General features: G+C 40.3%; 1 long non-coding RNA gene across 1 annotated transcript in view; it reads left to right on the forward strand.

Moving 5' to 3' along the window:
• Positions 1 to 612: 612 nt before the first annotated feature.
• LOC144586957 (uncharacterized) overlaps positions 613 to 19563 on the forward strand; it is a 161792-nt gene continuing 142841 nt past the window's right edge. The window contains exon 1 of the long non-coding RNA XR_013542059.1: positions 613 to 725. This is a non-coding gene — a long non-coding RNA (uncharacterized LOC144586957). The remainder of the gene's footprint in view (positions 726 to 19563) is intronic.

The raw sequence follows: 19563 nt of genomic DNA on the forward strand, positions 1-19563 counted from the left end.
ATAGAGAAGGCCAGAGGAGAAGACTACTTGTGTGATTGCCCTTTCATGCTTGTGTTTTCTCCGACAAGCATTTGGCCACTCTGTTACCTGCAAATATCAAGTTGTTCCTTGGCAGTAAGCTATGACTAGCTCAGCAGACCACTTGAATTGACTTTCACACAGCATTGTGAGCCAGCCAGCCTTTCTGCTACCAAAGTAAATCTCACTGAATTCATTGAGAGTACAATTTACTACTCCTAATGTGCATGATAGGATTTGAACGTAGCCTTCAACAACAGCAATCCACCCCTCTCACCCTGGAAGACTGCACTCAGTTCACTCCATTGGTTCTACTGAAGTAAAGCAGCTGATTTGCTTTGGAGTAAAGGTCAGGAGACAGAAAAGTTAAGGATGGGGAGAGAAGTGCAAAACTCTAAAAGATCTTTCCTCTCATCTGGGAAAAATGCTTGCTGCCCCTCACTCTCCGCACACCTTATGTTAAAAGTGAAGCAGGTGAGGCAGTAGGCCAAAAAGAATGGACCTGCAATTCTTTTTCCCCATTTTCTTTCCTATTGCTCATGCCTTGTCCACCCACCTACCCACCCCCAACACAGACACACTAGTAATGGATATGAGGCAGCCATGCTGTATTGTTCCAATGAATTACAGCCATAGTCTTATAGGGGAGAAAGAGGAAGGAAGGAAGGAAGGAAGGAAGGAAGGAAGGAAGGAAGGAAGGAAGGAAGGTATAGAGTCTGTTCTAGCTAATTGCTGCAAAATGCAACTTGTTACAAAGGGAATGCCTTAGAAAATGAATCAGACACAGGGCCACTCTGTAATTAGCCAAAGTCTGAATTTTGCTGGTGTGTATCCATTTGACCACCCAAGAATTCATGTACAAGGAAGTTTCGCCACAGGAGGTATACAAAGAAAGGATAGGATTTATGGCAGCTTTCTGAGATAATAAGCTTATTTTAAATCAGTAAGCTTACTTTAAGAGTGTGACTTTCATGTTAATTTTCCCCTTGAATTTCTTTTCTTTTACTCAAAGCAGCTCTGTGAAGCTACAGTCTGGATTAAAAGTTTATTTCCCCACCAAAAGGGGTGATTCTGGTAAGAAAAAAAAAAACTTGAATAACCTGCAGGAGCAGAGATGTGCCTCCATGGCATCCTGCGAACGTCTGATGGAAATTGCAGCTTCCAGCAAAAGAACTTGGAAGAAACTTTCAGCATGCATATTTGACCCTAAACATCCATCATTATGAGGAATCTTTCATTTGACAGAGCTGAACAGTGGCCTTGATTTCTCTTGCTAGAGGGAATGAGTCCCAGTCTCAGCTGTATTCCTCTTGGTTTATTTCCCCTGTGGCAACCATGTCTTTTGCCAACTGGGAGGAGAACAAGCAAAGCAAAACAAGCAAACAGCCACACACAAATGAACAAACAAACAGCTGATGCTTGAGAGAACAAAGGGGTTCTTCAGGTGATTAGGGGTCTCCTTGGAATAAATCTCAGGGGGAAAAAAAGCTGAGTCCCTCAAAAGCTCCCTGTGATCATTGTGGGGGACATTCTGCAGATATGGTTGCTTGTGCCTATGCCAGTTATTCCAACTACAGATAGGTGTGACCATTGCCCTGTGCTGTCACATTTTTTGCATATTTCTCTTAGTTTATACAAGCTGAAGAGAAGACCACATTTCATGAAGAATTTACTTCTTATTTGCTGGACTCTGACCTGTGCTAGATTGCGCAATAAGCCAACGCTGGGCTGAGTGTTTGGTCTCTGGATATTATTATGAATGCCTCCTTGACAGCCTGAAGGAAACAGCACTGAAAATGTCAAGTTTAGAGCCTTTGATTTCTGATAATCATTAGCAGACCTGCCATTTTGGGGTCATGGCAGCAGATTGCGCGTTGCCTTCTTAATTCCAGGTGCTGTTGGATAAGGCAGACTGCCCAGATCTGTTCTAATAAAAAAATATCAGAGACTTTGAGGGCAAAGTCTTCTGACTTGGCTTTCACTGAAAAATTTGAATGGAGATGTAGACAAGGAGAGACGAAGAGCCTCTTAAGACTGGAAGCATGGACCATAAGAAGATGGGAGGCACATAATATGGTGGCATTCTTAGTGAAAACTGAAATATAAATTTACAGTTTCAAACAATATAAAACCTGACAACCCCTTTCAAGGACAATTTCAGAGGCGTCACTTTCTAATGAAAAAGATTACTGCCACTCCTCCTATGAGGAGTCCATGAGTTTTGTCCAGAGTCATGCAAAGAGAAAAGAGAGAATTGTGTCTTTAACGTAATTTGCAGTTTAGCTCTAATGCACATTGCTTTGAAAAGCATTCAGCAGCTGTGAAATCACTCCCAAGAAGACCCTGTTTGTCTCAAAGCCTAATCTGATCTTTTTTTGTAGAAAGGAACCCGGAGTAGAGCCTTGTCAGATGGTGCCCAAATTCAGAATGAGTTATGAGCTTTTATGGATAATGTTCTTCCTTCTTGAAAACAGACATTTATACAATTAGGATTTGCAATTTCAGCTACCTGATGATTGGAAATCTGTACAGATGTAAAATTGCCATACTGTTGGCCACTGGTAGAATATCAGAAAGTTGTATTATTCTCCTGCTTTGCTCAGTGTGACCCTGATTGTCGCAGCAATGGTCCTTCTTCAGGCAAGTGATTAAAAATTCAGTATAAAAATAACATATAACTGTTACAAATCTTGTATAGAAGAAGTACAACACTGTCCCTTGTAAGCAATGCATGGAACTGGTCCTGCTGAAAATATTCATCATTAGGATTCAGAACAGTCTAGCAGGGATAACCATCCCAAGGTACACACTAATTACAAAGAGCCAATATAGCAGTTGAAGCCAATGAAATATCTGCCAACTCGTCTGGCTGTGACTCCTGAACAACCTGCAGTACTTGCTGTTTTCTCTTGACTGTACCCAAGCCAGTTAGCTCTCATCCATGTCAAGCTTAGAAGTTCTGGATGAAATCCTAGCTCTGTTGGACCCAGTGGCAACATTCCCATGGACTTCACTGAAGCTGAAATTCCTCCCTAGGCTTTATCTGTCCCATTGTTTCTGCCAAGTAAAAGATTATAGAGACATAAAATGTGTGAATCCCACTGCAATATCCCTATGCAATGCCATGATCCTGGCATTGAAGGCTTGCTATGCTCCTTATGCAGTTGGATGATCCAAAGCGTTTCTCCTAACTTTGGGCTGAGTGCAAGCCAAGAAAGAATCCCAAGCAAGAGCTGACAAGGCTGGCCAGCATTAACAAATTGTTAAATTCATTAATGTTGCCTTTTCTTTTTTCTTTTTTTGGCCAGACCCTGGAAACAAGTATGCAGCAAGAGGATAAGCTTTCAATTATTTCCACCTATGCAAATTAACACTGGTGTGATTCCTCCCAGGAAGAGCCCTATCCATTGTTACTATACCCTGCACGGTCAAATGGTCCAGGATACATTCCTATCATTTTCAGGAGAGAGGGAAAACTTCTTGTGCCAATATTGTCAGAGGTACAAGAATCTACACTCTCTCCATGGCTGAACGGGATGGGGGGGGGGACGTTCGGCCTCCAAATGATAATATTGAGTCAGAAGTGTGAAATTTCACAATAGTTTACTTCACAAATAGTGATGGAGCTGCTTTTTATATGCTGTTCAATTGCTGTTAACTCAATTGGCTTTTAATATTAAAATTTGTTCAGCTATGTTTTTATATCATATTGTTTTGCAGTTCTTGAAGGCTTTCACGGCTGGGATCCGATGATTGTTGTGGGTTTTTCGGGCTGTTTGGCCATGTTCTTAAACACAGCCAAACAGCCCGGAAAACCAACAGCAACCATCTTGCAGTTTATATATTTTCTTTAAAAAACAGTGTTCTGATGTCTTGTATTCTGGTTTGGAGGGGGAAATGAGACATAAATCAACTAAATAGATAAATGTATAAATGTTTAAGATTGCAACCCCAAGAGTTCTGATAGTCAATACTGGATATTTTTCTAGGCCTCTGGGATTTTCAGTCCCAAATATTTGGATTGCCAGAAGCTCTCTGCTTATTCTCTACAGAGCATGAGTTCTTATGCACTTTCTTATACAAGTACACACATCAAAAAATCAGGTCTACGTGGAACAGATCTAGTAAGACAGGTAAGATACCCCTAAGTCCACAGATGATTCATGACAGGGGCAGAGGGCATACCACAATCATAGTGTGAGATGACACTCCTCTGAGCCCAGCTCTGTGCTTCCTTCAAAATGTTAATAGTGGGCTGAAACATTTGCAAGGAAAAAACAAGAGATTTTGGGTGGGTGCCTAGCTTTTTCCCACCATCTGATTTCCCCCTCCAAATAATATCCTTAGCCTGCCATTCCAGTCATTCTCCTCTAGCTGCTCCCCCTTTGTCAAGCATACATTTGAAAATATACTTTATTTGATGTAATACAATATGTATGTTACTCTTACAGCAGCAATGAGTCATAATAGCAGTGGTTTATAGTGTGGCCAGCACCATGCAAGTAAGACAGTGGGTAGGAGAATGTGCTGGAGAGAGGGCAGATTTTCTTTCTTTACTTTAGTACTGTTGCTGCCCCAGCCAGTTCAGGATCTATACAGAGGCTTGGGATGAGTGAATGTGAAGAAGCTGGGGCTTGATCTGCACCAGACAGAGGTACTATGGATCTGGAAACCAGATTGTATTCTTCAAATAGGTCTAGATGATGTTGTCCACCCCATGGAAGACAAAAATGATAACTTGAGTGTCCTCCTCATTTGGTGGCAACCAGTTGCCAAAACTGGCTAAAGCACAACCTGCGACAACATCTGGAGACGTTTATTTATCTCTGGTTAAATATTGTACAGAATCAAAGTATTTGTAGAATCTAGAGTTCTGCAACTGGAAGAGGAACTAGCCCCTGATGAAGAAAGAAATCCACTGCTAAAGCATCCTTAACAAAATCTTCAATGAAGGAGCCCATTTCATTGTGAAACAGCACTTACTATCAGCATATTCTTCTTTTTGTTTCATCAGAATCATGCTTTAAGAATTTGAAATATTATTTTAGGTAGACATAAGAAAGAGAGAAAATTGCAGAGCATCTCTGAACCTTTTATATGGAATTTGTTATCAGGTGGTGGTGGAGGAGGTGGTTGGAGGGGGAGCTTAGAATAGATCTGAGGGGAGGCAAGGGTGTAAAAAGAAAACTACCCTATCTTCAACACAGGTATTTAAAAGAATGTTTTAGAGGAAGGTGGTCTAAAAATTGTTCTGTCCTTTCTAATTCTTTATAAGTAGCTATGAATGCCAGCATAATAACAAAATAGGTGCAGGTTATTTCTGGGTTGGAAGCTATTGAGCTTTGCCCATTGCAAATATTAATTCAAATAAATCATTCAGAGCACCATTACATCTGAGAAATGTTTTAAGAGCTTGTTGGCCTCTGGAGTTTAGTTTCGGGCAATCTCTTTTGAGGACAACTGTTGGCACAGAAGTTGCCAGTGCTCTGGACTTCTGTGGTTGAGCTGACAAAGTAGTTCAAAATGTCTGTTAGATCTATCAAATTCTAAATGTTAGGTGTGTGTTTTCAGATCTAAATATATTTAGCTTCTGGAAAATCAGCTTTGGTTTATGCTTCCAAAACCTAAATACATTTACCATATTTTTCCATGCATAAGACACTACTTTTTCCTAAAATCATTACACAAAAAATGAGGGGCATCTTTTACATGGAAGTAAGCTGACACAGCTGAGGAGAGAACAAAACAGCACATACCTTGTCTCTGTAAACAGACTTCCTTCAGTCACAAGGTTTAGCTGTATAATCAGGAGACTTAGCTTCCTCCAATCATGAGCCATATGGAACTGACATCCACTGATGATGTAGAAACCAGTTGAAACATACCTTGTTGGATGTGGAGCCTGTAGATTCAGATTCAACAGGGGCTTAAAATGTGCAGCCTTTCTGAGCTCAGAGGCTGAATCCCCAAAGCTAAGTTTTCTTAATTTTTGGTTTAGAAAAGTGTGTGTGTGGTTTTTTTCCTTATAAATGGGTGTGTGTTATAAATGGAAAAATATGGTAGGTCTCAAAACACACACCATTCTGAACTTTGTAATGCAGTTCACACAAACACACACAATGTACAAAACTGCATATATCAAAACTATAAATAAACATGCACACCTATCAAATGAAGTACAAAAATGTCTGTTCTTTAAAAATGCATGCAACAATGCTTTGTTCAATGGAAAAATCATTTGAAATTTTTTCTTTTCAAAAATGCACCCAAAATGTGTGAAAGATTTTTAAGTGCACTCAAACCTCTGTAGTTTGAAAAGTTCATGCATAGAAATGAGTTTTCATGCAGATCACAAATATATATATATATATTTGGCAATCTGATAAAGTGTGGAAATAGCCGTAGAAAATTGAGAACCTCTTTCATTGCCTCTCAAGCTCATGGAAATTATAGAAAAAACTTCAGAGATCTGGTCTTTCAAGTACTTACAAGTTGTAAATAGAAGCAATTTTCATCAGAAAGGCTGTGGTCACACCAGCAAAATGTTCTCGAGTTACTCTTTCTGAATTTTTAACCTCTTTTTTTTGGTTCAGACAGCGCAAGGCCATTATAGATTCTTTTGCTCTCCCTCCATGCTATCTCTGCATCAAATCCAACCTGCTGGGAAGCTACTACTATATTTGTTCCATGTTTCATTGCGCAGTGAAACCAACATCCCATTGAGTGTGTACTCCAAAACTGATGCATTTCCGATGCATCTGGCATGTGGTCCCACCTCCCTCACCTGCTGTCATTCGACTCCCTTAATTTTAAAAAAAATCATTTTCAAATGGGAACGTTGGTGCATTGGTATACTTCTGTGGAACTCACAGAGGAGTTGATTCAAGGAGCCTACTCTAATGCAACCTATTATGCTAAGCAACAAGATTTGTCTTCCTCAGTGAGGCAAAGGCACAACTCTTATCTTCCTTGGCCTTCCACCTTTATTACTCGTATGCTTGTGCTGCAAGTACCACATCCATCCTCTCAGGAGTTTCTTGGCTTCTCAAAATACTCATCAAGCTCGTCTTGTTACTCCAGACTGCTAACCAGTTTCTGCTGGTTTCCCTGCACAGTTTCTTCATAGTGTGACCCAAGGAAGCACCATATGGACTGCATGCTTTAATTGATTTATGCCTTTTGCTTTGGTATTATGTGCATAAAAAATAGCCATCCCAAGGCTGTAGCAAACTCAGAGTGAACCATTTGGAGCACTCTTGTATCGCCACCTCAACAGTCATTTCCAGCAGAGTTGTTTTCGCTAATATAGAAGACTCAGAACGCACTCTCCAGAAACATCTCTAATCCATGATTGAACCAAGAAATAAGGCTAAATCTATCCTTTTGTTGGCCAAGGTTGTTATCTCTGGACATCTTCTGTGTACTTCTCTCCCCCCCCCCTTGCACTGAAGAACTGCAGCTCTTCAATGAAGAAGTGTGAAAGGTAAAGTTCATTGTGTTGCCGGTATTAACTGAAGAAATGTGAAATAATCTGGTTCATATTAAAATGGGAGTGAAATTGATTTATCCGTTGTGTAGCCTCCTCTTCAATGTGACAGAGCTACTGAATTTGCCACTAAAAATGTGAAATCTATGCAGGATGATGATTTAGTCTACTTTTAAGAATGTTGACCTTCTTCAGTTTTACTGCACACAGAGTAGACCAGGGAGATCACTGAGACCTCGACAAATAGCAATAGCTTCTGCAACTTTAGCCCCATGTGTGATAAAACCAAAGGGGATACTGGCATGCTTATTGCAAATTAGTTAAAATGATTACATAGTGTGGCCAAATTTTACTCAGTCATGACCTCCTTGATGAGGGATGTAATTCTTGCCCTGATTTGTCCTTGCTCAGTAAATGAACAAGTGGGGAAAAAAAATCTCAACCGACCAACCAATGAAACAAAGCCCTCCTCTCATTGCAAGTTGGTAAGATAGTGTCGTTGTTGCTGCTGGCTTCTGAGAAATTTTGCTAATTTGTGAGACTTTTTTGGTTGTTCTTCGGTTTTTAGCCTTTCTCTATAAAAATGTGGAGATGTGAAAAGTGTTCATGCTGCCACTTTTTGCATAAAATATATAAATGACACAAGAAAGGGTGATTGTCCTTCACTTGTATGGAGGATCATTGCCAAGGCTGAAGAATGCCCAATAGGGTACCGTGATAAATTTGTTGGGATAATAACAATTGTGCATGCACTAATATTAGTGATTTTTCCCCCATAAAAAGTGCTAGGTTTGTGTGCAAATCAGGGAGGGAGTTTGGTGATCTCTCTGCATTTCTGTATTTTAATGCTAACTACAGGAATAAACAAACTCCTAGATATCCCCCTGTTTTTAACCAGAATTCCTCAATAAAGATTTCCTGTTGTTGACCATAAATGAAATATAGACAAGATTGCTTCAAAATTCTCTCTCTGTTGTTATTATTACGTGAGACAGTCATGAATCCCATTCTACAGACACTTTACAGTACACACACTGATCTTACTTACCATATTTCATTGCAGAGATTTTATGATTCTTGCAGTCTGACGTCTGCTATGGATGTAAGCTTAATGTAGGCATTATATTAGTCCATGCTTAATTGCTTTTCTTGGACCAAACGCATCATGAATCCAAGTACGTCAGCTTCAACAAGAGGTTTATGACATCAGAAGCCACACTTGATTCATATTAAAATCTGAATGCCTTAAATGCAGATAATTTGAGTGAAGATGACAACCGGTGCCACATGAGATCGGTTTGCAGCAGAACGTGGCAGGACCAGTCTTTCTTCTGTACAAATATAGCCTTTGTCAAAGGAAAACAAACCAGCTCCATTGACTCATACTTTAGATTGACAAATATCCACAGTAACAATTTAAATGAAAGGTTTTACCTGTAGATCAATTTTAATGCAATATTTTTAATGAATGGCATAGAAAGTGGTTGTTATCCAAAACCTTATGTTGATTTCTTTCATTGCTAATCCTAGGAAGTACTCTGATTATTGGTACAAAGCACTTATATCCACAGTTGTCTTTACTTCTGCATGAGCTGTTTCTGCCTTCAGCCTCCATGTACCCCCTAGTGATGGCATGCCCCCCAATTAGACAGCTGAGAAATTTGTTTTACCTCTGCTCCACAGTAGCTAGGTTATATAACTATAATTAAGGGCTTTGCAATTGTGTTTCTGAGAGGATTTAGTCATGTGACCGAGTACGTATTCAATAAGCTACAGCAAACCAGGCGTTTGACCCAAGAGCTGTGTTAAGGTGTGTTTTTTTTAGTTGTTCTCTTAAATTGACTGGCTCTTGAAAGAAAACTGATATATAAGCAGTATCATCCAAACACTGATTAAATGAAGCATCCAGGTGCCCATTTCCCCCCATGTGTTTTTCTTTAACTGAATAGGATGGCTACTACAGCTCCACTATGGGAACGAATGAAATATAATCATGAACACACTTGCAATGGATTTATATATTTAAAAAAATCATTACTTCCAGCTCTCAGATTCTTAGCGTAAGCCCCACAGTCAACACTTCTAAGATTTAGACGTCTTTATGCTGCTCAACCTAGTATAAAAGGCATCTAAATATTGTACACAGATGTTTCAATGAAGAAGAAACCTTGGCAGCACTGCTAAATTGCTCCTAAGTACAAAAATACAGCTCTAAAGACCAGATCCAAGCCATACTAATGGGGGATGCAGACTGCATGAGGTCCATGCATACTGCGAAAGCTGGGAGCTTGAGAGCTTTTATCCAATACAGTCAAAGCTCTGCTTGCTCCCAGGTTGCCAAACACTGCAATGTTAAATAAGAGATGAAACCTCTAGAACTCATAAGACTTCTCTGTTTAAAAACATATAATGGGTTGGGTTCACACCAATGAAGTGTTCCCTGGTGTGAATGTGATGATACCTTTAGAACAAAGTCTTTCTAATTCAGACACCATGAGATCATCCCATATATCTCACTCTGATTTTCTGGGTTGAAAAGAAACATGTTTCTTAAAAAAAAAAGAAAAAGAAATGATGAATAAAACAAATATAATTCAATGAACAATAAATGAAATATAAAGGGGGCATCTGTTCTCTTAATTGACTCTCCTCCTCCTCTTCCTCTATATCCTTATTTTTGCAGTGCTGGCTGCAGAATTGTGACAGCTCTAATTAGCTTATCTGCTGCGATTTAGGAGCAAAATAGAAGAGATGAAAAACATGTTCCGACTGGAAATCTGTTTCTAATGTACAAACACCTTTGATTTTGTGAACAAATCTAAAGCAGCTGCAGTTGATTTAGATCCATCTCCCAATCTGTTAGCCTCCACTGCCTCTCATACATTTTGTGTCATCGGTCCCTTCGTATCCACAATGAATCTCCATTTCAACAGGAGCAGAAATAAAGCTGAATGTGCCAATAGTACTGTTCTCGTTCATTCATTTAAATGTGGGAAATTCACCCTCTTCTGCCAATTTTGGAATTATAAGCACTCATTAACCTCTTGCATCTCTTCTAGGGGAATAACACAGGCTGATAGATTGCAAATTTGTGTTAAGTCACTGACTTCAAAGATGTGACACAGCATTTAAAAAAACCCTCCAGAAAAGAGCTAAATCATGTCATGCCGCAGTTTGTTCCTGCAAAAGAGACAAGAAGGAAGGCAAAAAAGGTTAATGATTTTTTAAAAACGATCCTGATCCTTATAGAAAAGGGCACATTCCTCAACTCTATCAGCAGAAATAATCTGAAGTGTCCCTCTTTAATTATTTGATGTAAAGTGATCAAAAGAGTCTGGGACACTTACACTCATCATCCCCCCCCCCCCGAATAAAAAGTATCCCTTGTTAGCTAACTAAGTTTCAGGCTTAACACCACTATTATTTCAGAGTCCTTCAATTAATCATCCAGTGACAAGAGGAAGAGAAAGATCTCAGGGACTCAATACAATCCACAGATCATTATCTAGAACCTCACATGTAAAGTCCTTCTCCTTCATTCATTGTAGTTACCATAGTTAGGGGCCTGGAAGATGCCATGGCATCTGCTGCTCTTTAGCTCAGCAGTGGAAAAGTTCACAGAGTAGATCCTTCTAATTCCAGTGTTGACCTCATTGCCAGGAAAGCGCAGTGCTTGCATTATTACTGAAGTGCTTGCGTTATTACTGAAGTGGAATGAGAAGGTCATCTTCTCCAGTATATGCTACAGTGACCCCTGTTCACCCAGGGGCAATTCCCACTTTCCAGCTTTGTTTCAGGTGCACCTACTGTAGGACCAACATTTGGGAGAATCACTGTTTCCTTAGACCTGGTCCTCTATATGACTATAGAGGGGATCATCATTTGGAGAGTAAATTATTCATTTACAAAAAGCCATAGGGTGGGTGGAATGAAATCAATCAATACTGTGTTCTTTAATGGGGAGGGGGGGTGGAGTAAGAGTTATGTACTTGCCTGTGGAGCCAGATATTGGGAGTTTGATTTTCCCCCATAGTGGCTTGTAGGAGAAGAGCCAGCCTGTGTAGTCTTGGGCAAGCTGTATAGTTTCAGGAAAGCCCAAGAAGAAGGGAAATGTAAATGAATACTCTTTCCAGAAAGGATCACCATTAGTTGGAATTGACTAATTGGCACATAATTGGTCTTATTATTTAGGGATTTTATTCCACATCCTCTCAGGGTCCTGATGCAACGGTCAGCAGTGCTGGAGGTCTCCAGAAATGGAAGCAAGGATTAAAAAATTTAAAATGTATTTTTTTAAAAAAAAAGGTCGCTCCTAGGGTAGTCTTGAGGGCCACAAAATTATTAAGGGTGAATGAAGCCTCTGGGGCTGCATGTTGCTCATCTCTGCAACACGTGAATGAATTTCTCATGGAACACATTGGCAAATTTAAGATTGAATTGGTTGCCCACATCTTAGATTTATTTCCCACACTGTCCCTTTTCTAAATGCCACAAGTCACACCACTTTTGGAGCTGGAGGAGCTTTCAAACACCAGCTTGGGATTTGGCAAGGAAATATCCTATGAAAGACAAAGCAACAACAACAACAACAACAACAACAAAATGAAGCGACAACCATTGCCCAAAGTATCTCTTTGTATCTCATCTAGGGATAGGGAAATTAGTTTTCCTTTCTTCCATATTCAAAATTTGTGAAACAGAGTCAATTCTTACTGAAAATTAGTTGAAGTGAACATTTTACCCATTCTTGACCACAGTCTTAAATTTGTGTAGCATAATCATATTGTTAAAGCCATGAAATGCAATATATGCGTACCAGGAAGTCAGATCCTCAGAGCTGACTGGAATTCAGTCCAGTAGCCTGGTAACTCTGGCTTCATTGACTATGTAAGCATGTTTAGAATTGTAGTTTCAGGAATAGGCAAAATATGCTCAAAGCTGTCCTATTAAGCCACTATGGCCATATTACATCACAATATGGAAGTGGCACAGTAAAGATGATCACATTAAGCTCATCCTAAATTGATATGCCAACAAATCAGGTTTTGAGATCACAATTTAGAATCATGGAATAATTGAGATGGAAGGGGCCTAGGAGGCCATAGAGTCCAACCCTCTGCTCGATGCAGAAATCCAAGTCAAAGCAGATCTGACAGATGGTTGTCAATTTTCTCTTGAATGCTTCCAGCGCTGGAGTGCTCACCACCTCCCAAGGTCACACTGCTCTAACAGTTATGAATTTTTTCCTGATATTCAGCCTAAATCTGGCTCCCTGTAGCTTGAGCCCATTGTTACCTGTTATGCACTCTGGGATGATCAAGAACAGATCCTGTCCCTCCTCTGTATGCTTGCCTTTCAAGTTACTCATCTCACTCATTTCTAGAGGTGCTCAAGATCAAACATCTCAATACACTTCTCAATACACTTCAATATATCTCATGCTTTCAAAGATTCACTCTAGCCCTTGTGGTTTGTCAGACATCTGATATTCTAATTTCTTGGCCACCTGCTCAGCTGTGATCTTACTCTTTCTTTGTTTCTTTTCCTTCTCCTGGGAAATGTAAGTCTATTTCCAGCATCTGTCTTTTGTCGTTTGAAAAATAACAGAAAAATAAGGCATATGTACATCCTTTCACTCAAGTGTAGATCTAATGTCAGGATATTAATGTTGTCATTTCTCGAGGATCTGTTTGTCCTTTCTGCTGACTCTTTGTTCTCTCTGCTGTCCTCCTGACACCTCTCTTTTTTACACATTGTGCTGCACTTGTGGGGGTGAAGCCTCTGACGCAGCCTGTCTGAGTAGAGCCGCCACACAGACGGTTCCATCGCTGAGGGAGCCAAACAATTCACAGCCCAGATTCTGTGAGGGAAGGGAAAGGGGTCAGTTCATCTGGGAAGGGAAACGTATTCATAGTCAAACTGACCACTAGGAGGTGGAGTGATGCAAAACCAAATGTAGGCAATAGATACGCTGTGAGTAAATTGACAGGTCGGGACAGTTTGAGCTGGGGCACTGTTGCTTGCTTGGGAGGTCAAGAGAATGCGCATTTATTAGCCAAGTATAGAGCCTAGATCCTACTGGTTCTGTTTTATATTGTCATTATAAGATTATGATCTAGCAAGCCTAAGGGTCTAAGGAATACAATATGTGGAAGCATTATGTATTGGTTGTTGTGGGTTTTTCGGGCTCTTTGGCCATGTTCTGAAGGTTGTTCTTCTTCTGAAGGTTGTTTCGCCAGTCTCTGTGGCCGGCATCCTTAGATAGAGGACAGGAGTATCACTGTCCAGAGCACAGAGTGCTACTCCTGTCTTCTGAAGATGCCAGCCACAGAGACTGGCAAAATGTTAGGAAGAACAACCTTCAGAACACGGCCAAAGAGCCCGAAAAACCCACAACAACCATTAGATCCCGGCCGTGAAAGCCTTTGCGAATATGTGTTGATTTGGGTTTACAATCTGAAATCTGATTGCAGATCTCCAAGTTAATGTCATTTTCATTCTGGGACACTCAATTTCTAGACGCTTTCCCCTCCATGGGTAGGAGAGTGTTGGCATTGGAGTGGGAGAGCTGGGAGTACAGTGCTGCCCTTTATGCTTGCTGAGTAAGCAACTGAATAAGGATTAGGCAAACACAGGGCTTTTGTTGAATGTTCTGAACTGGAAGAACTCATTGGAGTGGAACACCTTTTTCTGATCAGCAAGGCATAAGTTAATACGCTTTGTCAAGAAATGGTTGTTGTTGGCTTTTTCATTTTTTGATCAAACAAAAATAGAGACATACGGAGACGGGAGTGGGTGGGAATTCATGTGGCCCTTGAACACAGTCTGGAGGCAAAGGTGAGTCCTACCTTTTTTGGACCGCTACAAAAAGACATCACAGATATAAGCTAGACTTCGACCCCACAGGTTTCTTTATCAGGCTGAGCACAACAGAGCTCAGTTTAACATGGAAGAAATGTAACACAATAATTTCTGTTTTGTGGTGCTTCAGTCTGAGGAAGATCTGTGGAGGATTATAGCTATCCTATATTTATAATTTTTAGTAATCTTTTAAAAAAAGCATTGCCCATTGTCAGAGACAGTGTCATTTGAGTTCTGAAAGATATTTGTGTACGTGCCTAGGAATCTGATGCCTTGTTGCCTACAGGGATGCTTAAACTGATCCTCTCACCTATGTTATCAACTTCTATATTTGTAAAACAAGGTTGAACATGTGGAAAAATGCCATAGATCTCCAGGGATCTCTCCTCTCAGAGGGAACCAAACCAATGTAAGCACTTTCCCTGAAACATCTCACTCCTTGGGGAAGTCTGTATGTGTGTGTTTGTGTGACCATATGCTTGTTAAGAAATTTCCTGTTATGAGAAAATAATAGCTTAATCCAATCCCGACTGTATCTTCCCAGATTCTGACAGTTTCTGTAGGTGATAGGATCTGAAGCAGGGAACAATTCTGCTGCAAACGTACCTTCCATAATGATTTCCATACTACTCTTTGTTGTGTCTTCCAACTTCTCTCCCATAGTAACCTGACAGGACGGGGGGAAAACACCTAGAGCTGTATAGGTGAGTTGGAGGGAAGCATAGTAAAAATGAAGAAAAAAAAGACGGCAGAAAGTACACTGGTACAGAATCACTCTTTACTGTTGTGTATTTAAGGAGACAGGAATCTATTTAGGGACCAATCTTTTCTCAGAAAGGAGAAGAGTCTCAACATCTTTTTCTTACTACTTGACTATGCCTACGGTGTTGATAGCTACACAAGGAAAGAAAAATAGAATAGTGCATTGATCACAACAAATTTTCTTCTTGTCTTTCCTCCACTGCATAGTAGCTTCTTCCTGTCCTGATTTACTAAAATTCTGTCTTAAGGAGGAAAATTCTTCTCCTAAATTCTGGTTGAAAGGGGAAATTTTCTAACTGATGAATTCACAGGTTGATGTACGATGTGGTTTTAACTATATTTTGCCATGGGCCATAATAATACAATTTCCTGTAATTTTCTGATCTCCGCCCTCAAACCTGCCAGTATATGTTACTTATGTGCTCACACTCATTTATTTTGTACTCAAAAAGACACAATGTTCATGTGATTACATGTGTGATAATTTCAAAATGGTTTGTCTGATCTATAGTAGGGCCTAGGTGTAGTGATAGACAATGTGCAATATCTCAAAATGGTCAAATGTAATATTTCACATACTCTTCAGCTTATGAAAACCAGGATGAAAAATGTCAAGAGGGTTGGAAATCACATACCCTCATTTTCACCTCATCCTCAATAAAAGGTATCACTCACTGTTACATTTGTGTAACGGTGGGGTCCACTCGGATTTTTCCTTGTTCTTTTTAGACTAATTTTCACAGCTTTGCTAACTATTTTTATAGAGATGGAGACAACAGTTTATATTCTTTTTTTAAAAAAGTAAAAAAGCTAATTATTTATAAACTTGCTTCTTCGCAAAATATTCACTTTGCATGCATTTTACCTTAAATGTGCATCATAGTATAAAACCTAAAATACTTTTATGTGCATGCTAGTTTGATTTATTTAGCTGTTTGGAGAACTACATGAGTTGAATACTCGGTTGCCTAGCCAGAGGTTGGAAGTTCAATTCTCCACTATGTCGCCTGGGAGGAGAGCCAGCCTCTGTGGCCATGGGCAAGCTGCACACCCTGAGACCACCCCAAAGGGGGGGGGAAGAATAATGGCAGACAGTTATATACAATGGTTTTGGGAACCCAAGAGATGTGCCACAAGACTTGGAGCAGTGCAAAAAGCAAAGAATAAGTGCATTTGAGGCATATATTAATTCAGGAAGAATGAATCCAATTGATCTGATTAAAAATGAAGGAGGGAAAGCTTTTCATCTATGCTACATTTTCATATGGCCTTTTCCCCTTGCCGTCTCTTGCACGGTTCCTGTGGCAGGATAGCTCTCGGGAAGGGGCAGTAGCTCACAGCAAAGGGACAAGCTTTGCGTGCAGAATCCTGAAGTTTCAGTCTCTGGCACCTCCAGTTTTTTTTTCTTTTTTAAATAAGAAAAGGTCAAATATCGGGTGACGCAAAAAGCCTCCGAATATGTTAGTCTTAGTATACAGCACAGAGCTCAACACAATTTTCTTTCTCTTAAGTAGTCCAAATGCAACGACAATATTTTAAATTGCAGATCTCCTGTTATGCAGAGCTCAGAAAACAGACTTTCTTGGATTACAATTACCATAATCTCCTAAATGTGGCCCATTTGGGGGAGTTGTAAACCAACAAAGGAATTGTGCAAGATTTAGCTGCTGTTCTTCTCCCTGGCTTCCGGTCCTGTCTGCAGTGAAGCACTTTAAGATCATCCTGGTCTTGCAGACTTTGTATTATCATTGATTTGTTTAGATTCTGATTTGGCCTCTCTGACAAAACCCTTCCAGCTAGTAAGTCATCTGCCCTTGGACTCACACTGGTTAGATTTTTTTTTTCCTCCCTTGGAAAATAACATCTATCCATACTGGCGGCTCTATCAATAATGGCTCTTTCAGTTTCAGACTGACCAAAGACTTAACCTGGCTGTTCCAGGGTTGTGACAAGAAGTGTCAATAGACACCTCTTATCAACATGATACAAAGGAGGAAGCTTTTGTGCATCTGGTGATCTGTTCTACACCACACCGGGGAACTACTTGGAAAATTCAATTGATCCTGCAGTCTGCACATCCATTTCATCTGCTTAGTTTTAGAGTACGAATTCGTTCAATATTGGTCTTGACATAACCCTGCCAAAACATTGGACTGGCAATGGCTAAAATGTACACCTGATTAAATTATTCCTGGCTGCAGCATTCTCCCTGTTTCCGGAAACAGGGTGTTCTCACATACTGTGTTAATGAATGAGACTTAAACACTAGGCAGGTTAAACCAATTTGCTCTGTACTATCCAACAGTGTCATATCAGAGCTTTCCTGATGTTGTTGCTCCCATATAACAGCTGATGCTGTCTCTTTTGCAATCTTCACCATATCTTGATGCTTATCCACTTATCTTAATGCTAGCAAACATCACGACGGAAAGGTCCAATGTTATATTCTTGCTTCTAACAACATTTTATCAATAAAGAAGAGTAGGAACTCTTCACATTGCCAGTTAGGAGGGATAAAAGCCTTAGATGACCTTTGCCATATGTGTGTGTGTGTGTGTGTGTGTGTGTGTGTGTGTGTGTGTGTGTACACAGAGAGAGAGAGAGAGAGAGACAGACAGACAAACACACACACAAACACACACAGAGTCGTGCCCCGCTGGACGATTCCCCCACTCTACGACGAATCCGCATTACATCGACGTTTTTGCGATAACTTTTGCGATTGCAGAACGATGGTTTAAATGGGGAAATTTCCTTTGCGATGATCAGTTCCCTGCTTCGAGAACCGATTTTTCGCTTTACGGCGATCAGCAAGCAGCTGATCGTCGGGTTTCAAAATGCCCGCCCGCTTTCAAAATGGCCCCCCACTATTTTCTAGGATGGATTCCTCGCTATATAGGCACCGAAAATGGCTGCCATATGGAGGATCTTCACTGGACGAGCAGGTATTCAGCCCATTGGAACGCACTGAATGGTTTTCAATGCGTTTCAATGGGTTTTTTCGTTTCGTTTGACAATGTTTCACTGTACAGCGATTTCGCTGGAACGAATTAACATTGTCAAGTGAGGCACCTCTCTCTCTCTCTCTCTCTCTCTCTCTCTCTCTCTCTCTGTGTGTGTGTGTGTGTGTCTTACCTTTTTACCTTCTCTTTCCACTAAAAAATGGCATTCATAACAGCCATGAAAAACAGTAAAAACATTGTAGCTGTGCACAAATGACATGTATGCATTCACTACCTTTTTGTGGTCATAGAAATTGGAGAGATTATTGCACTAGGTTTCCTGAAGAGAAGGAAATGTTCTCCAAAGGGTTCTCAGAGGTTCACAGTGACTGCATCATCTCCCTGTTCTTCTCCCAGATGACTGCTGCCACCAAAGTGCCCCAACAGCCTGGATACCATTTTACATTCTTCACAATGCCTTCTATTTAGTGTGGTTTTAAGGCACTGTAGTGGTGAAATGAACTTTTATATTTTTGAGGAAATAATCCTGCAAAGTGGATTTCTACTTTGAGGAAATTAAGAAGGAAGAGAAGGAGATCTCAGAATGTTCTCAGAATAAAAAGTCTTCTGGAAAATTTTGACTCTGAAGTCATCATTTTCAGGATTGCTACTTGACATATATATTGTTTCCAGATAAACTCCTAAAAGCCCTCCCTGAACAACTCACCTATTCCCCTCCTCCTATACGCCGACGATGCTGTCCTTTTATCTCTCTCTAAACGTGGTCTCCGTAAGCTGCTATCCATGAGTACTGTTTAATAAACCATCTGTCCATTAATTCTGAGAAGACCAAAATTTTAGTCTTCTCCAAATCATGGACCCCGTCCCCATGGAAAATACAAAACCTTAGCTTTCAGCAAGTATCATCCTTCAAGTACCTTGGAGTTACATTTCACTACCGTCATTCTTGGTCACTCCATTGTAAATCTGCCATATCCTCAGCTCTTCTATCTCAAAATGCCATAGCTAGATTTTTCTTTAACAAAGGCAACCAGTTCATCCCTGCTGCTCTTCAGGCATTTAAACTCAAATCTATTCCTCAACTATTGTACGGAGCACCTGTTTGGATCGAAGCTGCCAATTCCGATCTGGACTGTTCAATCTCTAAATTCCTCCGGAAGATCCTGGGGATTCCCAACCTAATTAGACTATCCATAATTGCATCAGAACTAGGTATCCATCTTCCCTCCACCCTTGCTTGGATTTCCACCTTCAAATTTTGGTTGAAACTCCATCTCAATTCCCACCCAACCTCCATTTTATACGACCTTATACATGACTCTCACATATCCAACTGGTTTAAACTAGTAGACGCCAAGCTTTCTACCCTTGACCTATCCCCTGAAATCCTGGCTGACCTCGACCTTCCTAAAGCCCACCTTATCATTAAGTCTAAATTACTGGAACAAGAAACCCGTACCCTCTTATCAAACC

The sequence above is a fragment of the Pogona vitticeps genome, chromosome 1 (assembly GCF_051106095.1).
Source record: "Pogona vitticeps strain Pit_001003342236 chromosome 1, PviZW2.1, whole genome shotgun sequence".
NCBI classification, from domain to species: domain Eukaryota; kingdom Metazoa; phylum Chordata; class Lepidosauria; order Squamata; family Agamidae; genus Pogona; species Pogona vitticeps.